This window comes from Panulirus ornatus, chromosome 6 (assembly GCF_036320965.1).
Source record: "Panulirus ornatus isolate Po-2019 chromosome 6, ASM3632096v1, whole genome shotgun sequence".
Classification (NCBI taxonomy): Eukaryota; Metazoa; Arthropoda; class Malacostraca; order Decapoda; family Palinuridae; genus Panulirus; species Panulirus ornatus.
Window position 1 is genome coordinate 47,398,931 of NC_092229.1, and position 26,500 is coordinate 47,425,430.

At 46.1% G+C, this 26,500-nt stretch overlaps 1 protein-coding gene across 5 annotated transcripts in view; it reads left to right on the forward strand.

Annotated features, from left to right (window-relative positions):
- LOC139749197 (DNA oxidative demethylase ALKBH2-like) overlaps positions 1-26,500 on the forward strand; it is a 620,232-nt gene that overhangs the window by 172,459 nt on the left and 421,273 nt on the right. Inside the window, exon 1 of one of the 5 annotated variants that reach the window (XM_071662874.1) lies at positions 6,662-6,731. The exons of the other annotated variants lie outside the window; for them this stretch is intronic. The gene's annotated coding sequence lies outside the window, so the exon portion shown is untranslated. Of the gene's footprint in view, positions 1-6,661; positions 6,732-26,500 lie in introns of those variants that run through there. 5 annotated transcript variants of the gene reach the window in all.

The following is a 26,500-nucleotide window of genomic DNA, read 5'->3' on the forward strand; positions in this document are numbered from 1 at the left end:
TCCCGTTGGTTGTGATGGCGGTGACCTGTGAATCCGCACTTACATACCGTTGCTCCCGTTGGTAGCAATAACGGTAACCTTTAAGCCCACATTTACATACCGTTGCTCCCGTTGGTAGCAGTAACGGTAAACTGTAAGCCCACAACAGAATTATATATATGGCCAGAACTACGGTTTATGGTGCCAGCGAGTGATAAAGAAATGCGTTTTTTTTTCTAAGTTCAAGTAAATACAGTACGACAACGTGCTACGGGCTCGAGAATCGTTCGATGTTGAGTGATTTCGTACGCAACGTCTGTTTGTGGCTTGACCCAACCTAACGTTTTCTATCCCTGGGGCTTTACCCAACCGAACGTTTTCTATCCCTAGAGTTTTACCACCCTAACGTTTTTTTTATCCTGGAATTTTACCACCCTAACGTTTTCTATCCCTGGAGCTTTACCAACCTAACGTTTTCTATTCCTGGAGCTTTACCAACCTAACGTTTTCTATCCCTGGAGCTTTACCCAACCGAACGTTTTCTATCCCTGGAGCTTTACCCAACCGAACGTTTTCTATCCCTGGAGCTTTACCCAACCGAACGTTTTCTATCCCTGGAGCTTTACCCAGCCTAACGTTTTCTATCCCTGGAGCTTTACCCAACCGAACGTTTTCTATCTCTGGAGCTTTACCCAACCGAACGTTTTTTATCCCTAGAGCTTTACCCAACCGAACGTTTTCTATCCCTGGAGCTTTACCACCCTAACGTTTTCCATCCCTGGAATTTTACCAACCTGACGTTTTCTATTCCTGGAGTTTTACCAACCTAACGTTTTCTATTCCTGGAGCTATACCAACCTAACGTTTTCTATTCCTGGAGGACGAGAACGGTGCAACCTGTGAGTACGTTGACGTAATACATGACCTGACGTATGAGGATCAGGTTTCTTCTATCGCGCTCAAGGACCGTATACCATCGTGGTGCCTGAATGACACCGTGGATAGACACGTGGTCGGTGTTGTTACCCTGAATGACACCGTGGACAGACACTAGGTCGATGTTGTTAGCCTGAATGACGCCGTGGATAGACACTAGGTCGATGTTGTTAGCCTGAATGACACCGTGGATAGACACGTGGTTGATGTTGTTAGCCTGAATGACGCCGTGGATAGACACGTGGTCGATGATGTTAGCTTGAATGACGCCGTGGATAGACACTAGGTCGATGTTGTTAGCCTGAATGACGCCGTGGATAGACACTAGGTCGATGTTGTTAGCCTGAATGACACCGTGGATAGACACGTGGTCGGTGCTCTTAGCCTGAATGACACCGTGGATAGACACGTGGTCGGTGCTGTTAGCCTGAATGACACCGTGGATAGACACGTGGTCGGTGCTGTTAGCCTGAATGACACCGTGGATAGACACGTGGTCGATGATGTCAGCCTGAATGACACCGTGGATAGACACGTGGTCGATGATGTTAGCCTGAATGACACCGTGGATAGACACGTGGTCGATGTTGTTAGCCTGAATGACGCCGTGGACAGACACTAGGTCGATGTTGTTACCCTGAATGACACCGTGGATAGACACGTGGTCGGTGCTGTTAGCCTGAATGACACCTGGATAGACACGTGGTCGGTGTTGTCAGCCTGAATGACACCGTGGATAGACACGTGGTCGATGTTGTTAGCCTGAATGACGCCGTGGACAGACACTAGGTCGATGTTGTTACCCTGAATGACACCGTGGACAGACACTAGGTCGGTGTTGTTAGCCTGAATGACACCGTGGATAGACACGTGGTCGGTGTTGTTAGCCTGAATGACACCGTGGATAGACACGTGGTCGATGTTGTTAGCCTGAATGACGCCGTGGATAGACACGTGGTCGATGATGTTAGCTTGAATGACGCCGTGGATAGACACTAGGTCGATGTTGTTAGCCTGAATGACACCGTGGATAGACACATGGTCGGTGTTGTTAGCCTAGCACCGTAAACAACACAATATTGGGATGAGGAAGTGAATTTGATGGATAGTATTGTGGTAGGCTCGGGCTAATCCCACACCTGGGTAAAAGTGGATAGTGTCAGGATAGTGAATTGGGGTCAAGGGAGAGGCCAGAGGCCTTGAATTTTCCTACCGTGGAAGAGAGAAGAGTCAGGCGTTACTTGGTCACACAACCTTTAACTTTCTAAACCATTTTGATGTAGGGAGAGCACAACTGGAGGATATACCATGAAATTAATAAACATGCTAGAAAAGGAAGTAAAGAAGTAATTTGACAGTACCAATACAGTGGATTAAACTGAGCTGTGAGAATGAAATTAATAAACATGCTAGAAAAGGAAGTAAAGAAGTAATTTGACAGTACCAAGGCAGTGGATTAAACTGAGTTGATGAAATTAATAAACTTGCTAGAAAAGGAAGTAAAGAAGTAATTTGACAGTTCCAATGCAGTGGATTAAACTGAGTTGTGAGTGATGTAATTAATAAACATGCTAGAAAAGGAAGTAAAGAAGTAATTTGACAGAACCAATACAGTGGATTAAACTGAGTTGTGAGGTAGTGGTTGTGGACAACATACAGGAATTTTGAAAAGTTGTTTTGATGATAAAAAGGAAAGCTCCAGAGTTGGGAGGGTAAGGGGTGGAGGGCACCACGAGTGTAAGACTCCCTCCCTCTCTCCCTCCCTCCCTTCCTCCCCCGTACATCACAAATGATTATAAATAAGTCATTTCAGATCATGGTAGGATAGACATGATGAATTGGGCTGATGTGCCATCAAGACCGATGCATCGCTGTGCAACCAGCATATACATGGTCTCCACGGATGAGAATGCCTCAACATGTCGGTACGACGAACACTTTTCACCCAGCACGTATCGCTCGGGTACGACAAATACATTTCACCCAGCGCGTATCGCTCGGGTACGACAAATACATTTCACCCAGCGCGTATCGCTCGGGTACGACATACACATTTCACCCAGCACGTATCGCTCGGGTACGACATACACATTTCACCCAGCGCGTATCGCTCGGGTACGACAAATACATTTCACCCAGCACGTATCGCTCGGGTACGACATACACATTTCACCCAGCGCGTATCTTTCGGGTACGACATACACATTTCACCCAGCGCATATCGCTCGGGTACGACAGACACTTTTCACCCAACACGTATCGCTCACCCGAGCCAATATTTTTGAGCCGCGTAGCATCGAGTCATAGTTCATGTGTGACAGTGAAGATCCCCACTGAGATCCCCTTCTTAAAGTTAAGACGTCGGTTTGACGAGGATGAAGATCAGATGGGAAAAGATGGGGAGGGAGTTAGGGAGGTGAATGAGGCGAGGTGGTGATGACGAAGAATGCATTCAGTTAGTGCGCCGGAGGAGCAGGAGGAAGGTATGTGTGTGTGTGTGTTGTGTGTGTGTGACCTCATCGCATGACAATGCACTGGGCTGGCAAGCCATTACCTGAATTCATCGGCGTATGATCATTTCCTCTAATGATAACCAGTAATCAATTATCATCCCACCAGTTTTCCGAACAATACAAAACTGTTTGCGACACTCAGACCCCACCAGCCAGCCGTGCGCCTGTTTATCTCTGGCCGCAGTTTAGAAACTGTCTCTCTCTCTCTCTCTCTCTCTATATATATATATATATATATATATATATATATATATATATATATATATATATATATATATATATATATATAGATGAATGATACGAGATAATCTGGGAAATGCATTTACCAAGGTGGTGTTGACACTGGTATGTAGTGGGTGATGAAGAGGGCGAGTGGGCAGCCTCACACAATGCCCCTGGGCCTGGGCAATAGCCACAGGGCGTCGCAAGTGATGATAGGCTTCACACACACACACACACACACACACACACACACACACACACACACACACACACACACACACACTATGGGTTGGGCGAGTGTAACGGGCCGGTGGGGTTGAGAGGCTGGGAGGCGGAGGTGTGGTGTGGTGTTGAGGGAAATAGGTGGGAGTGGAGGGAGTGGAGGGAGGGAGGGAGTGTTGGTGTTTAACCTGCCTGTAGGGTAGGCCGGAGTGGGTGATGTTGGGGAGGGGAATGTTTTAAGGCACGCACGGCCATCTTGTCGTCTGAGATGAGAGAGAGAGAGAGAGAGAGAGAGAGAGAGAGAGAGAGAGAGAGAGAGAGAGAGAGAGTATACCTATCTACGAGGACTTGCCACATATAGGTGAGGTCAGAGACGAGGCCAGCATAACCAAGGGTCGTACCGTCGTGCTTAAGAGTCGTCCCGTCGTGCTCAAGGGTCGAACTGTCGTGTTCAAAGGTCGTACCGTCGTGCTCAAGGGTCGTCCCGTCATGCTCAAGGGTCGTACCGTCGTGTTCAAGGGTCGTACCGTCGTGCTCAAGAGTCGTACCGTCGTGCTCAAGAGTCGTCCCGTCGTGCTCAAGGGTCGCACCGTCGTGCTCAAGAGTCGTACCGTCGTGTCCAAGAGGTTAAGACATCTTGTAACACTGCCGTTTCACACTGAGGTACAGAGCGGCTCTGATTGCATGTTTTAGCTCTGTTTGCCCCGAGTCTAACCGGACGACCTGTTGAACATGCAACAGAGATTTTTTTTTTCTGTAGTTGCTGAAATAAAATGCACTACAGCGCATCTGGGAAATTGCCATATTCGTAAAGGAATGCAAAAAAAGAGGGAATGACGACCCATGTGTGGGGAAAGAAGTTAGTGAAAGTGTGTGAGCTTGGGAAAGAGGCTTGTCTCCAGAAAAGCCAAGAAAACTTGAGTGAATGGATGGTATTTAATGAGGCAATGCCTACCTGGGTAGGTGAAGTGTGTGGCATGGGAAGGGTAGGAGGTAAGCGTACGAGAAAGCTTAGTGAGTGGTTGAATGACGGAGTTGAATTGCTTGTGAAAGAGAGAACAAAAAGAGGTGTTAGGATGTTGCCTGCACGGAAAGAGTGCGAGTGAATGGGAAGTGTAGAAAAGTAAGCTGCAGGAGGTCAAGAGAAAGGCTCAAAAACTGGAAAAGATGGCAAATGAGAATGGGTTTAGAAAGTTTAGATGAACCTCAGAAACATTAAGAAAAGAAAATGCTAAGTAGTGGTCAAGTGAGGAGAAGTAGAGAACAAATGGAAGAGGTAGTGAGGCAAGCCAACAGATGGGAAACTAGTGACATGCAGAGGTGAAATAGAAATGTGACGAGTATAATGAAGGATTGATGAATGTGCTAGATGACAAAGTGGCGGATGTGGTGAGTTTGGGACAAGTTTTAGCAAGCAGACTGAACGAGTCTGGTGAATGGTACGGTGAGAAGAGAGGAGGTAGTGTAAGCCTTAGGTTAGATGAAGCATGGCACAGCAGCAAAAGTGGACGGAATTGCGACCGAGTTCCTCGTGAAAGGTGTTGACAGTGTTTTTGACTGATTAGTCAGGCTATTCGACGTTTATATGGCCCAAGGTGAGGTGCCTAAGCACTTGCATCATACTTGTATAGTGCCCTTATATGAAAAGCAAAGGAGACAAAAATCAAAGCTCAAATTACATAAGTCTGTTGAGTATCCATGGTAAGGTGTAGGGGAAAATGGTGATGGAATTGGTGTTGGCATGCGCAGATATATTTGTGGGTTTGATATGCATGCGAAATGTATATACACTAGACTTATCTAAATTAGATAATAATTTAGATATGTCTCTCAAAACATAATTTGACCTGAGTTTATAACATGAGAGAGGTGAGGTCGTCGAAGGTGACCTGTGCCCTAAGCTCTTCTCTTGTTTCATGACTCATGTGTCTGTCCAGCCCACTGGCAGATGATATATTGATCATTTATTATATTTTTCTCCTGATATTTACTTTTTAATGGAAGCTCACCATTTTGAATTGTCTGAATGTGTAGCCAAAATGTAGTATACACGACAGTACGACCCTTAAGCACAACGGTACGACCCTAGGGTATGATGACCTGACTCTTTGACCCGACCTTTAAGGTCAAAAGGTCAGACTATCAATACACTAAAGGGTCGTGCTCAAAGGTGGACGAAGAAGTGTGAAAATCCGGATCGTGTTTTGGGAACGGTGTCTCTATATACGTGTGAAAATTATAGTTTCTTCCTTACCACAGCCATTGGAGGACCCCCGCTGCTCACCAACGTGAGACGAAGGGTATTCGATGAGATAAGTACTCGAATAGTCGTGTCCATTTTAGTGGTGATCATAGCCTAGCGGTAGCGCTCCCGCCTCCTACGCGGGGGAGCCGGGTTCGATCCTGGCTGTTGGAGGTGAGTAGTATATATATATATATATATATATGTAATTGGAGGTGGAAAGATGGAGTGAAAAAGATTTTGTGTGATCGGGGCCTGAACATGCAGGAGGGTGAAAGGAGGGCAAGGAATAGAGTGAATTGGAGCGATGTGGTATACCGGCGTTGACGTGCTGTCAGTGGATTGAATGTGAAGCGTCTGGGGTAAACCATGGAAAGCTGTGTAGGTATGTATATTTGCGTGTGTGGACGTATGTATATACATGTGTATGGGGGGGGGGGTTGGGCCATTTCTTTCGTCTGTTTCCTTGCGCTACCTCGCAAACGCGGGAGACAGCGACAAAAAAAAAAAGTGATTTATTTATTTGTTTATTCATTTTTTTCCGCAGGTATGGACGTTTTCCAAGTTAATTACTGACCTGGCTGGCAACGGTGTGTCCCGACGTTCGACACCAAGCAGTAAGTACCAGCAGCAGAATAAGTAGTTATGAGACCCACGGCCTTATTGCCTCTTGGGGTGTGTAGATAGTAGAGGTCAGGTAGATATATATATAGCTACCCAGGGGTCAAGTGGCTATGTGGATACTAGGGGTCAGGTGGCTATGTGGATACTAGGGGTCAGGTGGCTGTGTGGATACTAGGGGTCAGGTGGCTATGTGGATACTAGGGGTCAGGTGGCTATGTGGATACTAGGGGTCAGGTGGCTATGTGGATACTAGGGGTCAGGTGGCTATGTGGATACTAGGGGTCAGGTGGCTATGTGGATACTAGGGGTCAGGTGGCTATGTGGATACTAGGGGTCAGGTGGCTATGTGGATACTAGGGGTCAGGTGGCTATGTGGATACTAGGGGTCAGGGGGCTATGTGGATACTAGGGGTCAGGTGGCTACGTGGATACTAGGGGTCAGGTGGCTATGTGGATACTAGGGGTCAGGTGGCTATGTGGATACTAGGGGTCAGGTGGCTATGTGGATACCAGGAATAAGGTGGTTGTGTGGATGCTGATAGAGAGGGTTGCTAGAACCACTGTTTTCATGACTTAGGTGATCTGACATCAGAAAGATGAACTCCTGTGGTGTAGCAGTGGGCGTTTCTGACCATGACGCATTTACCGGCCGCCCAAGGTCGAGCGCATAGGTTCGAATCCTGGATGCGGCAGTCGGTCCACAGTCAACTCAGCTGTGCATTGTCCCCTAGGGATTGGTCGATATATTGTTCATTTGGCTTAAGATATATATATATATATATATATATATATATATATATATATATATATATATATATATATATATATATATTTTTTTTTTTTTTTTTTTTTCTTTATTATACTTTGTCGCTGTCTCCCGCGTTTGCGAGGTAGCGCAAGGAAACAGACGAAAGAAATGGCCCAACCCCCCCCATACACATGTATATACATACGTCCACACACGCAAATATACATACCTACATAGCTTTCCATGGTTTACCCCAGACGCTTCACATGCCTTGCTTCAATCCACTGACAGCACGTCAACCCCGGTATACCACATCGCTCCAATTCACTCTATTCCTTGCCCTCCTTTCACCCTCCTGCATGTTCAGGCCCCGATCACACAAAATCTTTTTCACTCCATCTTTCCACCTCCAATATATATATATATATATATATATATATATATATATATATATATATATATATATATATATATATATATAGATATATATATATATATATATATATATATATATATATATATATATATAGAGAGAGAGAGAGAGAGAGAGAGAGAGAGAGAGAGAGAGAGAGAAGAGGTAGTAAAAGCTTTGCGGAAGATGAAAGCCGGCAAGGCAGCAGGTTTGGATGGTATTGCAGTGGAATTTATTAAAAAAGGGGGTGACTGTATTGTTGACTGGTTGGTGAGGCTATTTAATGTATGTATGACTCATGGTGAGGTGCCTGAGGATTGGCGGAATGCGTGCATAGTGCCATTGTACAAAGGCAAAGGGGATAAGAGTGAGTGCTCAAATTACAGAGGTATAAGTTTGTTGAGTATTCCTGGTAAATTATATGGGAGGGTATTGATTGAGAGGGTGAAGGCATGTACAGAGCATCAGATTGGGGAAGAGCAGTGTGGTTTCAGAAGTGGTAGAGGATGTGTGGATCAGGTGTTTGCTTTGAAGAATGTATGTGAGAAATACTTAGAAAAGCAAATGGATTTGTATGTAGCATTTATGGATCTGGAGAAGGCATATGATAGAGTTGATAGAGATGCTCTGTGGAAGGTATTAAGAATATATGGTGTGGGAGGCAAGTTGTTAGAAGCAGTGAAAAGTTTTTATCGAGGATGTAAGGCATGTGTACGGGTAGGAAGAGAGGAAAGTGATTGGTTCTCAGTGAATGTAGGTTTGCGGCAGGGGTGTGTGATGTCTCCATGGTTGTTTAATTTGTTTATGGATGGGGTTGTTAGGGAGGTAAATGCAAGAGTCTTGGAAAGAGGGGCAAGTATGAAGTCTGTTGGGGATGAGAGAGCTTGGGAAGTGAGTCAGTTGTTGTTCGCTGATGATACAGCGCTGGTGGCGGATTCATGTGAGAAACTGCAGAAGCTGGTGACGGAGTTTGGTAAAGTGTGTGGAAGAAGAAAGTTAAGAGTAAATGTGAATAAGAGCAAGGTTATTAGGTACAGTAGGGCTGAGGGTCAAGTCAATTGGGAGGTGAGTTTGAATGGTGAAAAACTGGAGGAAGTGAAGTGTTTTAGATATCTGGGAGTGGATCTGTCAGCGGATGGAACCATGGAAGCGGAAGTGGATCATAGGGTGGGGGAGGGGGCGAAAATTTTGGGAGCCTTGAAAAATGTGTGGAAGTCGAGAACATTATCCCGGAAAGCAAAAATGGGTATGTTTGAAGGAATAGTGGTTCCAACAATGTTGTATGGTTGCGAGGCGTGGGCTATGGATAGAGTTGTGCGCAGGAGGATGGATGTGCTGGAAATGAGATGTTTGAGGACAATGTGTGGTGTGAGGTGGTTTGATCGAGTAAGTAACGTAAGGGTAAGAGAGATGTGTGGAAATAAAAAGAGCGTGGTTGAGAGAGCAGAAGAGAGTGTTTTAAAATGGTTTGGGCACATGGAGAGAATGAGTGAGGAAAGATTGACCAAGAGGATATATGTGTCGGAGGTGGAGGGAATGAGGAGAAGAGGGAGACCAAATTGGAGGTGGAAAGATGGAGTGAAAAAGATTTTGTGTGATCGGGGCCTGAACATGCAGGAGGGTGAAAGGAGGGCAAGGAATAGAGTGAATTGGAGCGATGTGGTATACAGGGGTTGACGTGCTGTCAGTGGATTGAATCAAGGCATGTGAAGCGTCCGGGGTAAACCATGGAAAGCTGTGTAGGTATGTATATTTGTGTGTGTGGACGTGTGTATGTACATGTGTATGGGGGGGGTTGGGCCATTTCTTTCGTCTGTTTCCTTGCGCTACCTCGCAATACGCGGGAGACAGCGACAAAGTATAAAAAAAAAAAAAAAAAAGATAGATAGATAGATAGATAGATAGATATCCCTGGGGATAGGGGAGAAAGAATACTTCCCACGTATTCCCTGCGTGTCGTACAAGGCCCAGTCCTCTGTTCTTAACGCTACCTCGCTAACGCGGGAAATGGCGAATAGTATGAAAGAAAAAGAAAAGATAGAAGAACATTTCGTATACAGTAGTGAGAGAGTGTCTGATTTCCTTCATTTGATGTCTTGTAGTTACTGAGAGCATGTTTTCATTTTCTTTGGTTCATACCAAACATCCGGGTTAAGGGTAAACTCTTTTAAATCTAGGTTGTTTGATGAACGGATAATTAATGAGGGGGGTTTATCATTGCCGTAGGATTTTTAAACGTGCTTTTCCTTTTTTTGCACCCTGTTAGGATAGGTTGTACGTCATAGATTTAGATAGCAAGGGTGAGGGTAGGTGGCAAGACTTCACAGCGATGAATAGGTAAGTAAATGGTGCAATAATTATTGGATTGTAATAAGCTCACTTCCTCCTTCCAAAATATTCCCTTATCCCCTTTTCTAGCTTCCTTAAATGCCTTCCACCCCTCAGCCAATCTCCTTGTTACGTTATGTCCCTCCTTATGCCACTCTGCCCTTATCCTCTCTTGGTGTTTCTTCACACAAGCCTCTTACCCAACCTCACTCACTTATCCCATCTTCTTCTAATCCATTTCACTTCATCTTTTCCCCCCCAAAGACACGGGTAAATTTCTCATTCGCCTCCACGGAAGACTGATCAGACATCCCACCAGCTGCTCCTCTCAACCTAGTCACATCCAGCGGTCTCTCATCTGCAAGCCTCAGTCATTTCCGTTGACCCATAGCTCCACATACCCACGTATACACATGGCTCCTTTGTGAACCAGGTATTCCCAATCAACAGTCCTGCAGTAACGCGTAACCCTACAAGCTGATACGTATTTTAGCTCACCCTGGATGAATGAAAAGAATATATGTATACGTAAGTCGTATGAATACGGTTCGATACAGCACATCAGGTTTTGTTTGATCCATATTTGGGATGGGATAGAGCAGCAACTGTAGCTCTCAACTCTACCCAATTTCCCCTTGCATGGACTCATTCAAGCTTTCGATCCGGCTCACTTTGCCATTTCCCAGAGTCACATAAAACTCACTCCAAAAAAGTCCATCATTTCCCTGCTGCTGAAAGAAGCGAAGCTTTGGAGTTGCAGGCGTTCCTGGAAAAAGTGTAACTCCAGGACACTTTGCTGGAGGGTGGTGTCGGCAGTCATAGATGAATGATGAATACATCCTTTATTTCATAACGCAATGTAACCTTTATTATAGTTTCGCTAAAAGAGGTCCGTGCTCTGTAGCGAACGGTTCAAAGAAGATGGTACCGATCTTATGGTGACTTAAGAAATATGAAATATTTCCATTGACGGCCCGTTATGTTATTACGTCACATTTAGTTCTGTGTTGGAGTTTATATAGATAAATCTGTAAGCGTCTTGCCGATGTATATAGATGGATTTATACACTGTATCTATAGGTTATGTGTGTGTGTGTGTGTGTGTGTGTGTGTGTGTGTGTGTGTGTGTGTGTGTGTGTGTGTGTGTGTGTGTAGGGTACCGTATCCATGACATGGGGATGAACCTTTGCTCTCGTTTTTGGGTTGGGTTCCTGAGCTGGGCAGGGTTGCTATGGCGTCCTTCAATGATGTCGTTGTTGACCATTTTTCACATGTTCATTATCCCTCAGATGGCTGTTGAGGCAGGCGAACATGCGAGAGTACGTGTACGGTCGACTGAACCTTCCATAACATACCACGTAACATATCGCAAACATATTGCAATCTGTGATTATTTTTTTGCGTTTATATGTGTGTGTGTGTGTGTGTGTGTGTGTGTGTGTGTGTGTGTGTGTGTGTGTGGAATCGTTTGCCATTGGTCAGAATACGTGATTAATTTTCAGAGCACGATAAATCAAACACTCTTTATCCGTTGGATGTTAGTTTTGAAGACTGTGAACTACGTTGATATAAAAGCAGATGAGATACTGTGAGGAAACTCATCGTCTTGATGTGGGTGTCTGAGCCTTGATGTGGGTGCGTGGCCATTGATGTTGGTGTCTGGACATTGATGTGGGTGTCTAAGTTTTTATGTGGGTGTCTGGCCAATGATGTGGGTGTCTGAGCATTGATGTGGGTGTCTGGACATTGATGTGGGTGTCTGGACATTGATGTGGGTGTCTAAGTTTTTATGTGGGTGTCTGGTCAAATGTGGGTGTCTGGCCAATGATGTGGGTGTCTGAGTATTTATGTGGGTGTCTGGTCATTGATGTGGGTGTCTGGCCATTGATGTTGGTGTCTGGACATTGATGTGGGTGTCTGGCCATTGATGTGGGTGTCTGGCCATTGATGTAGGTGTCTGGCCATTGATGTTGGTGTCTGGACATTGATGTGGGTGTCTGGCCATTGATGTGGGTGTCTGGCCATTGATGTTGGTGTCTGGACATTGATGTGGGTGTCTGGTCATTGATGTGGGTGTCTGGCCATTGATGTTGGTGTCTGGACATTGATGTGGGTGTCTGGTCATTGATGTGGGTGTCTGGCCATTGATATGGGTGTCCCGTCATTGATGTGGGTGTCTGAGTATTTATGTGGGTGTCTGGTCATTGATGTGGGTGTCTGGCCCTTGATGTGGGTGTCCTATCATTGATGTGGGTGTCTGGTCATTGATTTGGGTGTCTCGTTGATGTGGGTGTCTGGTCATTGATTTAGATCCCAGGTTATTGATGTGGGTGTCTGGTCATTGATTTGGGTGTCTCGTTGATGTGGGTGTCTGGCCATTGATTTAGATCCCAGGTTATTGATGTGGGTGTCTGGTCGTTGACCTGGGTGTCTGGACATTGCTGTGGATGTCTGGCATTGATCGTGAACCATTTTAGAATTCTCTTTATCACAACTGATAAATAAATCAGTTCAAGCCACAGGAACTTTATGATAAATAAGGATTGTAGGGTTGTAATGACCCTCCATATATGGCCGACAGTGTAAGAGAGATCAATACAATACTTGGCCTTTAGATCAACACATAAGGCCGGGTCGGGCAGCCACAAACTAGCCATATTGATTTTGATCAGGTCAACATCACCCTGTGTGTTGATCCACAACCGTTCTGCGAGGGGTCATAACCAAAGAGTTATGATGGTTAATATTGAACGACTCGATTATAATCACATAAAACGTACTTAAAAAAGAAGTCGTGTCCCTCCGAAATGATCCAAGTTTGATCTTTTATAATAATCGTCGTCGTGGAAAGGTCAGTCGTTTTCTAACAGACTCCCGTTTTCATTATAGGGTTCCGGGGGGGTTTGGCTGGTTGAGGGAGTGGAGGAGGAGGAGGAGGAGGAGCCACATTACTGTTATTTCTGCGAGACTTTCCTCGGCTGTGTAGGGTCTGCCCAGTCATGGTGGCGAGCCTCGAGCTGCCGTACTGGCGCTCTAGGGAGCCACCGACTGGTCCAGGGTTAAGGGTGAGGTTGAAAGGTGGAAGTGTTGCCTCTGTCCGTTTGTCTGTCCGTCCGTCCGTCCGTTAAGTGAATGCGTAGGTCTATAGCGATCGGCTGATGGCGACACACTGAGAGAGAGAGAGAGAGAGAGAGAGAGAGAGAGAGAGAGAGAGAGAGAGAGAGAGAGAGAGAGAGAGAGAGAGAACTGAAGAGGCTCTGGAGAACGAACGGGGGGGGGGGGGGGAAAGATGCGATTTTACATCCACAGACTTTACGAAAACGAAAAAGAAACAAACAAACAATCAAATACATGTGACTCTGCGTGTCAGATCGCATAAGATGCGTCAGATGGCGATAGCCAATACGAAGTGGATGATGATGGCTGGACACAGTTTTGACCTCACTTCACATCATCATCTTCACATCATCATCATCATCATCTTTCCCAGTGCCTCCGTGATGAAAAGCTCTTAAAAACTGTGTTTATTTATATCCTTCCTGTTCTTCTCATTCGGTCACGAAGCACAGTTTGAAATAGTTCTTAGCCCCTTACGTAAGCCTGAGTATGTACGAAAATCTCGCCAGTAAAGGACTGAGAAGCGACCCCACTGACATGAACAAAGTACAGGCCTTTCAGTGGGACTGAGAAGCGACCCCACTGACATGAACAAAGTACAGGCCTTTCAGTGGGACTGAGAAGCGACCCCACTGACATGAACAAAAGTACAGGCCTTTCAGTGGGACTGAGAAGCTACCCCACTGACATGAACAAAGTACAGGCCTTTCAGTGGGACTGAGAAGCGACCCCACTGACATGAACAAAGTACAGGCCTTTCAGTGGGACCAAGTTCCATCTCCTCTGGTATGGCGAGAGTCAAGAGATTTAGATTTAGAGCCGGACGCTGTGCCGGACGGACGTACATACCATCATGATCATCACGATGGAACAATGTGAGAGACATTGAGTCCAACGGGACGACAGTTTGCTTTTCCAACTAGATGGCAGGTTGGATTCTTCGACGGGCCTTCAAGACGAGAGAAGTGGGATCGGTGATGACGCTGTTTTGAAAGCGCTAGTGCTCTCACGGGTATGGACACTTGCGGTGGATTAACATTACCTTAGAACATCGGGCGACGTTGCTGAGTTAGGGAGTGTGCATTGATCTTTCGCGGTCCGTGTGTTGACGCGGTAAAGAAACCGAACCACTGGGAACGACTGAAACCACTGCATGTCATTACAGGGGGCGTGCATGACACTTGTATGTCATTACAGGGGGCGTGCATGACACCTGTATGTCATTATAGGGGCGTGCATGACACCTGTATGTCATTATAGGGGCGTGCATGACATGTTTGTCATTACAAAGGCGTACTTGACACACCTGTATGACACAAGGGCATCCTTGACACCCGTATGTCATGAGAAGGGCATATTTGACACCTGCGTGACACTAGCGCATGCTTAACACCCGTATGTCATGAGAAGGGGATGCATGACACCTTTATGACACGATAAGGACACACTTGACACCCGTATGTCATGAGAAGGGGATGCTTGACACCTTTATGACACGATAAGGACACACTTGACACCCGTATGTCATGAGAAGGGGATGCTTGACACCTTTATGACACGATAAGGACACACTTGACACCCGTATGTCATGAGAAGGGCATAAGTGACACCTGCGTGACATGGGGGCATGCTTGGCACCCGTATGACACAAATACATGCCTAAAAACCCCCACAGCCATGACAGGGGCTGACATGCATCTTCCACGCCCACGCAGGATATGTGTATGTGTGTGTATATGTGTGTGTGTGTGTGTGTGTGTGTGTGTGTGTGTGTGTGTGTGTGTGTGTGTGTGTGTTCTGTTGCACGTGACACGGTTTGTGTGACGGGTCAGGCAAGACAGTGAAAGGCGGACGGAAGACTCGGTCGCTCTGTTGTCACACTGTTGGCACGGACCCAGCCACCACACCACCCAGCCACCCACCCACCCACCCAGCCAGGCAGGCCGCCCGCAAGCTGCCGACTCTTAGGTAGGAGAAAAAGAAAGACAGAAAAAAAGGTGAGTTGTTATTCATCTTCGATTTAAACATGACGGATATAAGATTCACAGAGAGAGTTTTTTCTTTTCTTTCCCTCACTAGTTACTGGTCAGCTTGCACGCCATGCGTGCTTGCGTTCCCCGCTGAGCGTTGTCAGCTTCTTTCGCGCCGAGCGAGGTGAGGTGAGGTGAGGTGAGGTGAGGATTCCTCCTCCTCTCTCTCTTTCTCTCTCGGACGCGGTCAGCTTTCCCGCTAAGTCAAGGTTTTCCCCGCCAAGCTCAGGGGTTGGTTTAGCTTTCCCCCTGACAAGAGGGAGAGGGGTGGGGTTGGTGCAGAAGGAAGAGGCCGTGTCTGAATTTCCTATCGAGAGAGAGAGAGAGAGAGAGAGAGAGAGAGAGAGAGAGAGAGAGAGAGAGAGAGAGATGACTGGCTGGCTGGCCAGATCCTGGATTTACGGAAGGGTTGCGCAACCTTGGACATTCCTCCTCCATTTAAGACACCGCTAGACAACAGTAGTAATCATGTGGGGAGACTCGTGTTACAGAAAGCCAGCCAGCACGTCTACCCTCCCTCCCCCATAAATGGATCTAGGATTACCTCACAGACATATCTTGCCTTTGTACGTCGGGCAGGAACATGGGGTGGCGTCCCTCAGGGGCTTATGTATTAAGGCCAACGGTGTTTGTGTGTGTGTGGTGTACGTAGAATGACTCGTCTAAGTCACGCCTTAAATGTCTTTCGTTTGACGACGTCCAGAGAATCATGACAGTACACACGGGGGTCTCCAGGGGTCACTGTGGCCCTCTTCTGGAGAGAGAGAGAGAGAGAGTTGGACGTTCCTGTGGAGAGCAGTTGCCTGGTGGACTCCTGCCAGGATTCATACCAAGGCACACCAGCGCTGGAGGACAAAGAGGAGGAGGTGGGGGAAAGTGTGAGACCCTATCGGACTGCCACTGTACTGGGAAGTGAGGGACGAGATCCACCGTGTGGATAGGTGTTCAGAGCTTGCCGTAGTGCACGATCCATCGTCGCCAGCGGGACTTTACGGCCCAGGTGACTCGTCGAGATGGACAGTGTCTCTCGTTCGCATCCACGTCCAGTTGGCCTGCGCGCGCGCGCGAGGAAGGTGTTCTTTAAGACCCAGACGACCCACATGACAGTTTACTTACGTTACAATTTACTCACGTCAGGAAAGATCGAAAGGTGATGGAATTGGCCCAAGAGAAAATGAAGAGCGTTGCCTCGATCAGTACAAAGAGAACCATACTAATTGATTTGATTTACCACCGTTAGCTCATGCCACTAGAGATCCTTCGTCCGCAAGTTGCAGTTCGACACCACAACCACATCGAACCCATTGTATGTAGCTCGCATGGACCACTGCAGCTACAGCCGTACCCTAACCACTGTAACCATCATTAATTCGTAGACTGTACCATAATCTACCGTTGTGTACCTGTATGAAGTATCATTTTTGACGGTCGCATACAGGCGCGCACGCACACGAAACCTGCCTACCCACACACACACACACACACACACACACACACACACACACACGAGCCATCATCATTCAGAGTACGTAAGGAGTGAACTCGTTGTAAATTCCTCACGTCTTATCTACCGGGGTGAGGCGCGACCCCCCCGGCCATCCATCGTGGTAGATATTTAGAAAGTCCAGACGCTGGGCTGTGTGGAGTCCCACCCCAGGGGGAGTGTAGGGGCTTCCACAAGATCCTGTTGTGGCGGCTGGAAGAAAAAGGAAAACTGATGCCACTTTCCCTGGCTGCCACCAGGTGTTGATGACCCCCCACCACCCACCCCTGAGCACGACGGTGCGTCACTAGGGGTCGTGTATCGGCTTACTCCAAGGATCGCGCCGTCGTTTTCAGAGGGGTCGTACCGTCGTGTTCCAAATGGATCGTACCGTTGTGCTTCAAGGGGGGGTTTTTTGTACTTTGTTGCTCAGTGGGGTCGTACTGTCGTACTCAAGGGTCAGGTACCGTCGTACTGAAGGGTCAGGTACCGTCGTGCTCAAGGGTCAGGTACCGTCGTACTCAAGGGTCAGGTACCGTCGTACTCAAGGGTCAGGTACCGTCGTACTCAAGGGTCAAGTACCGTCGTGCTCAAGGGTCAGGTACCGTCGTACTCAAGGGTCAGGTAACGTCGTACTCAAGGGTCAGGTACGGTCGTACTCAAGGGTCAGGTACCGTCGTATTCAAGGGTCAGGTACCGTCGTACTCAAGGGTCAGGTACCGTCGTACTCAAAGGTCAGGTACCGTCGTGCTCAAGGGTCAGGTACCGTCGTACTCAAAGGTCAGGTACCGTCGTGCTCAAGGGTCGTACCAATGTGCTCAAGGGGTCGTACCATCTTTAAGTACTGTATAGTCCCACCATGACTCGTTAACTCGTCCAGTCATTAGCGTGTCACCATATCACCATGACTGGTAGTTTATTCAGTAATTACTTAGAGCTGTCCAGCTGCCCTTCCCTCCCTTCCAACCCTTTCTAACTTACTGAGCTGTGTATGTGGCCAGACCTGAGCAGGAGGTGCTCAGCTCTTCTGTACACACACACACACACACACACACACACATCTCTCACCACCAGAGGCTTCTACCTAAGCCAAAGTGGATGTAGAGATGTACTATATATATATATATATATATATATATATATATATATATATATATATATATATATATATATATATATATATGTGTGTGTGTGTGTGTGTGTGTGTGTGTGTGTGTGTGTGTCGTGTGCTTATTTAAGTATAGGGGGTTGGGATTAAGGTGCAGATAATTTGAATATCCGGAATCAAAAGTTAAACCAGTAAATAAGAAATGTCTGTGTCATTCAACTTGTGTTGCGTGGGTGTTTCATGTCTGACGATGGTGTTGTATGGAACACAGTGTTATACCAGTGGATGGTCTCCAATGGGCGATTACTAAGGGTGAGAGTCGTGAAGATATGTAATGGGTGTGAGAACCTTTCTAAGCCATCTACGCTGGTGTCGCTTTGAGGTGATCCACACCGGCTGTTAATGATCCTTCCATTGTAGTCGTAATGTGATCCACACCAGCTGTTACAGATCGTTCGGTAACAGTAACGTGTGCGTGACATATCCCAGGTAGTTGGTATGTCCAGAGTAACACGTCTGGTCACAATTGGTCGCTTAGCTCGTCCAAACGTCCTGGTAGGTAGTAGATGGGTGGCATGTGTAGGGGAACTATTATGTAAGTGTTGTTGGTTCGTACGCACATGGAGGACAGACGGGGTGAAAGTCTTTTTCGGTAGTGGTTCCTCACAGGCCACAGTCCGTCGGCTGGCCCAGTGATGGGGCAGGTTTTCAACCTCGGCCCGCGATGATACACTTTCTTCTATGGACGCCTGTACTCGCCAGAAGGTCCGGGTGTGAGTGATTGGACCGCGGTCCGACGTTTGGCTTTTGGGCAGTCGGTGGGTCGTGAAATGTTGGCGCATTTTCGATGGTGGATTTTTGTTCAGTCTCCTCTGATATGGTCACCATTGGTTGGATTTTGTTAATGTTGCTTTTTTTTCAAGTGTATTCAAGTCAGGGAGAGGTGTTAGGGAAGGTTGTTCTTGCTAATTAATTACTGTAACTCTGTGTGAGAATAATTGAGACACCATAGTATCAGTCAGTTCTCACAGTACGTCTGTCAGTCATACGTACAGTTCGTTGAAATGAACTATATCCTCTGACAATGTTCAGTGGTTTTTGTTCGTTGCAACACATCCCAGCTATTGCAAGCCTGTTGCACACCTCGAGGACCTTTAAGTCTCAGACTTTGATGACGCGAGCCTCAGGATATGTATCTAACCAGTCACTTGTTTCCATCTGTTTCACTTTCTGCTCTTCCTACTCTGTATGAAACTATTCTCGCGGTACTCGCTGGAACTCTTCCTTAACTCTCACTTTCTCAGACATTGACGATCCCATTCTCCATCTTCCTGATCAACCATTATGGTTTTTGCAGTGCTAAGTCTACTGGCGATCTCTCCTATGTGACTCGCCTCTGGTCCTCCTCTCTCTCTGTGATTAGTGAAACTCCAGTCATGACCTTTGGCATCTCGAGAACAACTGATAGACTGAGACATAAGTCTTTTCTTTCTAGACTTCCTTCTTTCCGTTTCCCTTTATCTCTATTGGATAGATTCCTCTCTGGCCGGTCTATTGCAGTATAAGGTAGAACGATTTCCATCTTCTTATCCAATCGACACTGGTGTTCCTCAAGGTTGTCACCCATCGCCTACTCTATTTCCTCTCTCCGTTAATGTTATCTCTTCCTTCCTTTAGCTCGTCTCATTCGTACTTATCTACGAAACCTCCACGACCTTAACTCGCTGGATTTGCTCTTCACCTCTTTATCCCTGGCGCAAGAGCAAGACAGTGTCAACCCTCAGTTGGTTCAAGTGATTACAGGCTTGTAAACCTCCCTTTAATCACCGCATCATAGCAGTGAACAGTGATGACAGAAATTCCTTTTTTTCTTTTTCTTTTTATCTTTTGTCTCTCCTTGGACGATACTTTAGTCCCTACTGTGAGTATTGTTGAGGTTAACGTTGCGGGAATGGAGGCGTATTTCCCCCCCTCCTCCTCCTCCTCCTCCTCCTCCTCCTCTGAGATTGTCTCTGTATGCAGTTCATGGTTCGATCATCCCTCCTCCGAAGCCATTCGAGCAGATCTGATATACCAGATCCGCATAAGGTCGCCTTCATTTGACTCGTATTCGCCTTTTACCAGCGTCAGATGTCATTGCTAATATGTTATAACTGAGGCGAAGTGTTCGTTCGTAGAAAATTGACAGCCTCTTATCTTCTGTGTATTCTTAAAGGGTTCGACAGTCTCTTATTTTCTATGTATTCTTAAAGGGTTCGTCCTTAAAAGATTGACAGTCTCTTATCTTCTTTTGATTTCTAACTCTTTCTGGCCTTTGGCCAAGGCTGTCTTCAGCAACTTCCGTCAGTCTACCGTTCCTTTTCTTTCCTGTTCTAACGATGCATTGACAGCCTCTTATCTTCTTTTGATTTATAACTCTTTCTGGCCTTTGGCCAAGGCTGTCTTCAGCACCTTCCGTCAGTCTACCGTTCCTTTTCTCTCCTGTTCTAACGATGCTCATCCCACCGAGGCTGATTCTGACCTTCCCTCAGAGTTTGGTTTACTCGTCCCCTCGTCCTGTGACCCACTTGTGAAATCTCTTTTAGTGCGGTCCATCCTCGACCATGGGGGATTAAAGGGACAGTATCCCTCAGTATTTCATCAGAATGTGTCTTTGACCTTGCGCCTGTGCTTGCTCGTCTATTTAGCTCTTGCCTAGAAAATGACATGACTCTCCCATTTTCTTAGAAATTTGCAATTTTAAAGTCTATCCTTAAAGAAGTGTGACCATTCAAATAATGTCTGTGGTTCTTTTAGGAACTTGAATCTCCTCTCATCTTTTGTGATATTTATCAAATTGAATTTCAGTCTTCTCAGTAATCATCTTTTTTTTCCCAAATTCTTTGATGTTTTCAAGGCCTTTGCGTAAGATTTTTTAGATTTCCAAGTTCTCATTTGTCCAGATATTTTTCGCATGGCACGAGCAGAAACGTGCCTCAGTCATGGCCACCACGGATGAAAGACACAAAGAATATGAGCAAAAAGAATGAAGTTAATCATAACTCTCTTCAGGTGTTTGTTATATCAGAAGAGAAAGACGAAAGAGCGAAGAGAATTTTGATCTAGCTGTTAGAGAAGAGAAGGAAGAATCCTAACGAATAGCCAGTCCTCTCTTGACTGGTTTCCACAACGATTACTGCAGTGGATGGACGACTAGAGGGCAGGTCATGCATCAGGGAACACTGAAAGGAAGTTTGAAAAGCAGAGACTTATGTCACACCCTAATAAAAAGTCTTGAAGATGTTGAGAGCCACGCCAAAATCTTGACCAAATTCCCTCAAAGAGGGGAACCAGAAGTGAGTGACAAAGGAGAGAAGGTAGACCTTGAGACAAAGTCGTACTCGTGATGTGAAGGAAGGGAATGGGATTCTAAGTGTATAAGAAAGTGAGGGTTAAGGAAAGTTTCAAAGACCCAGGAGACAGCAGGAATAAGAGCGATGAAGGGGCGGTAATTAGGGGGGGTGTTAGAACAGTCTCCTTTCTTAGGGACGAGCTTCACCAAAGCATGCTTCCAGGGGGAAAGAATAGTTTGCGTTTTTAGACATGAAATGGGCGTGCAAGATTCGAAGAGAGCTGAGCTCGCAGGCGCACTAAAGCAGGAGTAAAAGAAGTATGCCATATGCACCATACATCTCACCTCAACCACTTGTAGCTGGAGGAGTAATGGAAGACCTTGTGCGAGGGAAACATAGGAGACAGGAAGGCGAGAGCTGCGAAATCGTTCAAAGTTATCACTACTGGCGAGTAAGGTATAGAAATAAGTCGTTTTGTTTGTAGGAAATCTAGCTATAGATTGATCGGTTCAGATGAGAGAAGGAAAGGTCGAATTACTCAACTTATTAGAGACGCTTTTGGCTGAGGAAGAGTAAGATGTATCAGTCGAAAAAGTAAAATCAGCATCTTGCTTTCATGAAGGTGTGTGCGACTGTCTGTGGAACGGTTCTGCAACGAATTCCACGAGGAAATGAAAACAGGAATGGTTCTGCAACGAATTCCACGAGGAAATGAAAACAGAGTGACGTTCATGGCCCAGTAAGCCGTGTCCGTGATGCGAGAGACATGAGAACAAGAGCTATCAAACCATAACTGGAGATGTATATAAAGATTTAGGAGAAGGGATGTAAGGATTCCATTCCAGTCAAGGTGACCGCCGCTATATGGTGAGCACAGCTGGAGACAATCGCGGCTGCCTTAACAGTACACACATCCGAAGGTGAGGCAATATAGTAGCTGCCAAAGGGTGACTTGCCAGCTCTCACTGCGTGCTGGAGGTTAGCGTTCAGAGGAGCTGGGAGGATGGAAGTGCCAAGTTGGGAGTAATAGAGATGAGATCGTGGTTGGAGGATCCAAAGTGCACAGTTGGAAGTAATAAAGATAAGGTTGTGGTTGGAGGATCCAAAGTGGGCAGAAATAGCTTAAGTATAGCTTGAAGGTTCAGAGCGACAGAGAGTTGTGTTTGTTGGCAGAGATATCGTGGTCCTCGGTAACTTGTTGTGTTGGATTATCTGTTTTGTTCCGGATTAGTAAAGAGGTGAATGAGAAAGGGCCTCGGCTTCACTGGGATCATCCTGAATTGAGCCTAACTAATTCTTGTGATGCATCTTAAATTCCCCCAGCACAGACGAGCCTCAGCAGGAGAATGGGAAGAAGGCAGTGTTCCATGGGAGGTGGTTCAGTAATCGAAGAGATGGACACGGGTCGAAGAACTGGTAGAAAATTACAGAAAACGTAGAGACGCGGTTTGTAAAAAGATTAAAATGCTTTGAACCAAATTACTTCAGAGTTGAGAGGTTCAAGATTCACAAGGCGAGCAATAGGTGTTTTAGTGATATATATATATATATATATATATATATATATATATATATATATATATATATATATATATATATATATATATATATATATCATAATACAACCCTCAGACAGCAACGATAGTATGAATAGCAGCTGGAGATCTGATAGCGTAGAGGAGAGGCTGTCTTGGACAGTTAAGTTTCAAAGAAGATCAGATGAAGAGGCAGATAGCGTTCGACAAAGGGATGGTGAGATCTGAGACGGCAAATGTTGCATCAGTGGACCGAGGAAGATCAAGGAGCAGTCAGTGTTCATCGAGGTGAACCGGGTTCAATCTCTGGTTCACGGTCAGGGTGACATACTCAACTTGGCGCCGCTCCGACCTGGCGACCGAGAGACGCTGATCTCATGTGCTTCCAAAATATTTGTGGTAAGTGAGAGGTGTCGATATCGAGGGATATCGAGTTCATGGTGAAGATTCGTGTGAGTTACGTGTCGTCCAGTGTTTCCATGTGAGATGGAGATGGAGAGAGAGAGCGAGTCTGTGGAGTAATGTCATCTCACACGATTATGGTGGCTCGTCCTCCATCTCTCTCTCTCTCTCTCTCTCTCTCTCTCTCTCTCCAGCAGTCATCACTGCTCTGGGTGTGTTCTGCAAAGAGACTAACTTATGGTATAAAAGCAATACAGGAGGAACATGGGCGTTATCGCTGCTTACGGTGTCATGAAGATGAGAATTCCCCTCTTGTGGTGTCGGCTTGTGAGCGATCAGTCGGGTCGAGTGTCTCATCACTTCATGTTTTTACTATGGCACCCAGGGACGAGAGCCTGACGAGCCACCGAGATTTTGGTCATAGGAAGCCTGGTCACTGGTGCCCGAGGGAGGCTGTTCACTATGGTGGAAGCTATAGTGCAGGACGGCATTCCCTTGGCCACCCGCCTCTCTCTCTCTCTCTCTCTCTCTCTCTCTCTCTCTCTCTCTCTCTCTCTCTCTCTCTCTCTCTCTCTCACGGTCACCCGCGGTGACAGCAGAGGATGACAGCTCGGCCAGCCCAGCCCTTGTACCCTTCAACTTTCCACAATGTTTCCACGAAGTCATCTATGTATGTATGTGTCGCTGATGAAGCGAACTCGAAACCTGACGATCCACAACTGTCGGGTTGAATCTTTTTTTAAAGGACACGGCGCCATCGCGCCAGACGAACATATTCTGCCCGAAAATGCGGCATAGACATCACGCGAGAGTATGTCTATAAACCCCTCCCTACAGTGTCTGGAGCGAGATCACCCCACACACCTTTTAATTCATCCTTGTACTTTGATTTGTCACTTGTATTCTGTGCACCATCAGCACGACCAGTTAAAGTGTTAGGGAGGTCGGGTATTGGAGGCTCTCTGGAAACGCTCTGGACACATGAGTGAATCTCAGCTGTAGTTAGGTATAGCGGACGACCAAAACAAGTGACGTGGGCCTCCCAGTTTCAGTCGTGTCTGACCTACAGGTGTTGATGTTTCAGTCGTGTCTGACCTTCAGGTGTTGATGTTTCAGTCGTGTCTGACCTACAGGTGTTGATGTTTCAGTCGTGTCTGACCTTCAGGTGTTGATGTTTCAGTCGTGTCTGACCTACAGGTGTTGATGTTTCAGTCGTGTCTGACCTTCAGGTGTTGATGTTTCAGTCGTGTCTGACCTTCAGGTGTTGATGTTTCAGTCGTGTCTGACCTTCAGGTGTTGATGTTTCAATCATAGGCATCTGGCAGGAAATTCCATCACCTCCCCATGTGGGATTGGCTCCTCAAACTTAGTGGATAAATTCGACCCACAATCCTACCCCCTTTTCAACACATGTGAGATCATATATATATATATATATATATATATATATATATATATATATATATATATATATATATATATATATTGGAAAGGATCACAATTTTGCGCGTGATCAAGATATTCGTATGAGTCCACGGGGAACATGAAACACGAAAAGTTCCCAAGTGCACTTTCGTGTAATAATCACATCATCAGGGGAGACGCAAGAGAGAAATATAACAGTCTGTTGATATACATCGAAGAGACGAAGCTCGGACGCCATTTGGTAAACATGTGATTGTCCAAAACATGTTTTGGACAATCACATGTTTACCAAATATATATATATATATATATATATATATATATATATATATATATATATATATATATATATATATATATATATTATCATAGATTATCTTCCCAGTAAAGGTAGATGAGAGATTCTTATCAGTCCTCTGAACCGATGATGATTGGAAGGTAAAAGAATTGTATGAGAAATTGAGACTCATAGAAAAGGTTACGTTTTCTACGACTCTCGGCGGCCATTTTCACATTCTCTTTTTCTTTTTTTTTTTTTTTTACATTTGAAAAGATGGTTATGCTATAAAGCTCACTTCGTAAAAGGTTTTCTACGTTGTATAGCAACGTTTTAAAACTAAACTCTAATAAATTTGGATGTATTTATGCGTCATGAATACAATATAGGATTTTCTTTTTTTTTTTGATATTGGCTGGCCGTATTTGCAGCCATCTTGAATTTTTTTTTGCGTCACGTCCACCATTTTCTTTATTTCTTTTTCGCTGCCTTGTGGCTGGCAGCGTAGGTTTACGGGAGAACAAGTGAATGATAAAGTTGTGGGGAGGGAAAGAATTGAGGCAAGATGGCGGATTGGGGGGGTGAGGGATCGGGCTTGATCGAAGACCAGCTGCTCCTGCGGGCTGGATGCGCCAGGGGTACTTGGCCGACTTCCTGGACATGCACTGTGAATAGAAGAGTCCCTGGAACCATGAGTTGGGGTGGGGGGTGGAGATAGGTGGATAGATAGTAATGAATAGATAGATTGAAAGTATGGGTGTGAAAAGGGAAGAGGCTTACAGAGGACGGGACACAAAAGAGAGGATGAGAGAGAGAGAGAGAGAGAGAGAGAGAGAGAGAGAGAGAGAGAGAGAGAGAGAGAGAGCGTTGATTCATGTGATCACTTGGTCGGTGGATCAGGAACCTGTGAACGAGAGGGAAAGTTGACCACACCTGCCTGGCTATCTGAGACGCTCGGTCCTCCCAGCTGGGTGTTGGCACAGCGCCCACCACCTGTCCAGAAAACCAGTGTGGTCCGTTCCTGGGGCACCCAGCGTGATCCAGTGCCTGTGTGGTTCGGTCCTAGGGCACCCGGCATGGTCCAATGATTGTGTGGTTCGTTTCTTGGGCACCCGACATTGTCCAGTGCCCGTGTGGTTCGTTACTGGGATACCCTGCATGGTCCAGTGTCACAGTGGTTTGTTTCTAGGGCGCCCAGCGCCTTCCAGCGCCAGTGTGGTCCGTCTCTGGGACGCCCAGCACGACCTGGAGTCAGTGTGGTCCGTTCCTAAGCATTGCGAATGAACAATCCCTCCCACTTCGCATTACATACGGCAGTACATGAAATCCACTCCCCTCACCAGTAACATCAACATAAAAGCAACACACAGACTAAATACCCTTAGAAAACTAAATGGAACTAGATTTCTACAGTTCATCTGCTCCACACTAAACCACGCCTCACCTTCCTGGTTCTTCCACCCTCTCAAATACAAATATAACAAAGCTGGAAACCACTCAAAACAGAGCACTCAGAACAAGCACCGGCCGTCTAGCAATCACAAATACTCAGCGCTTACAAAATG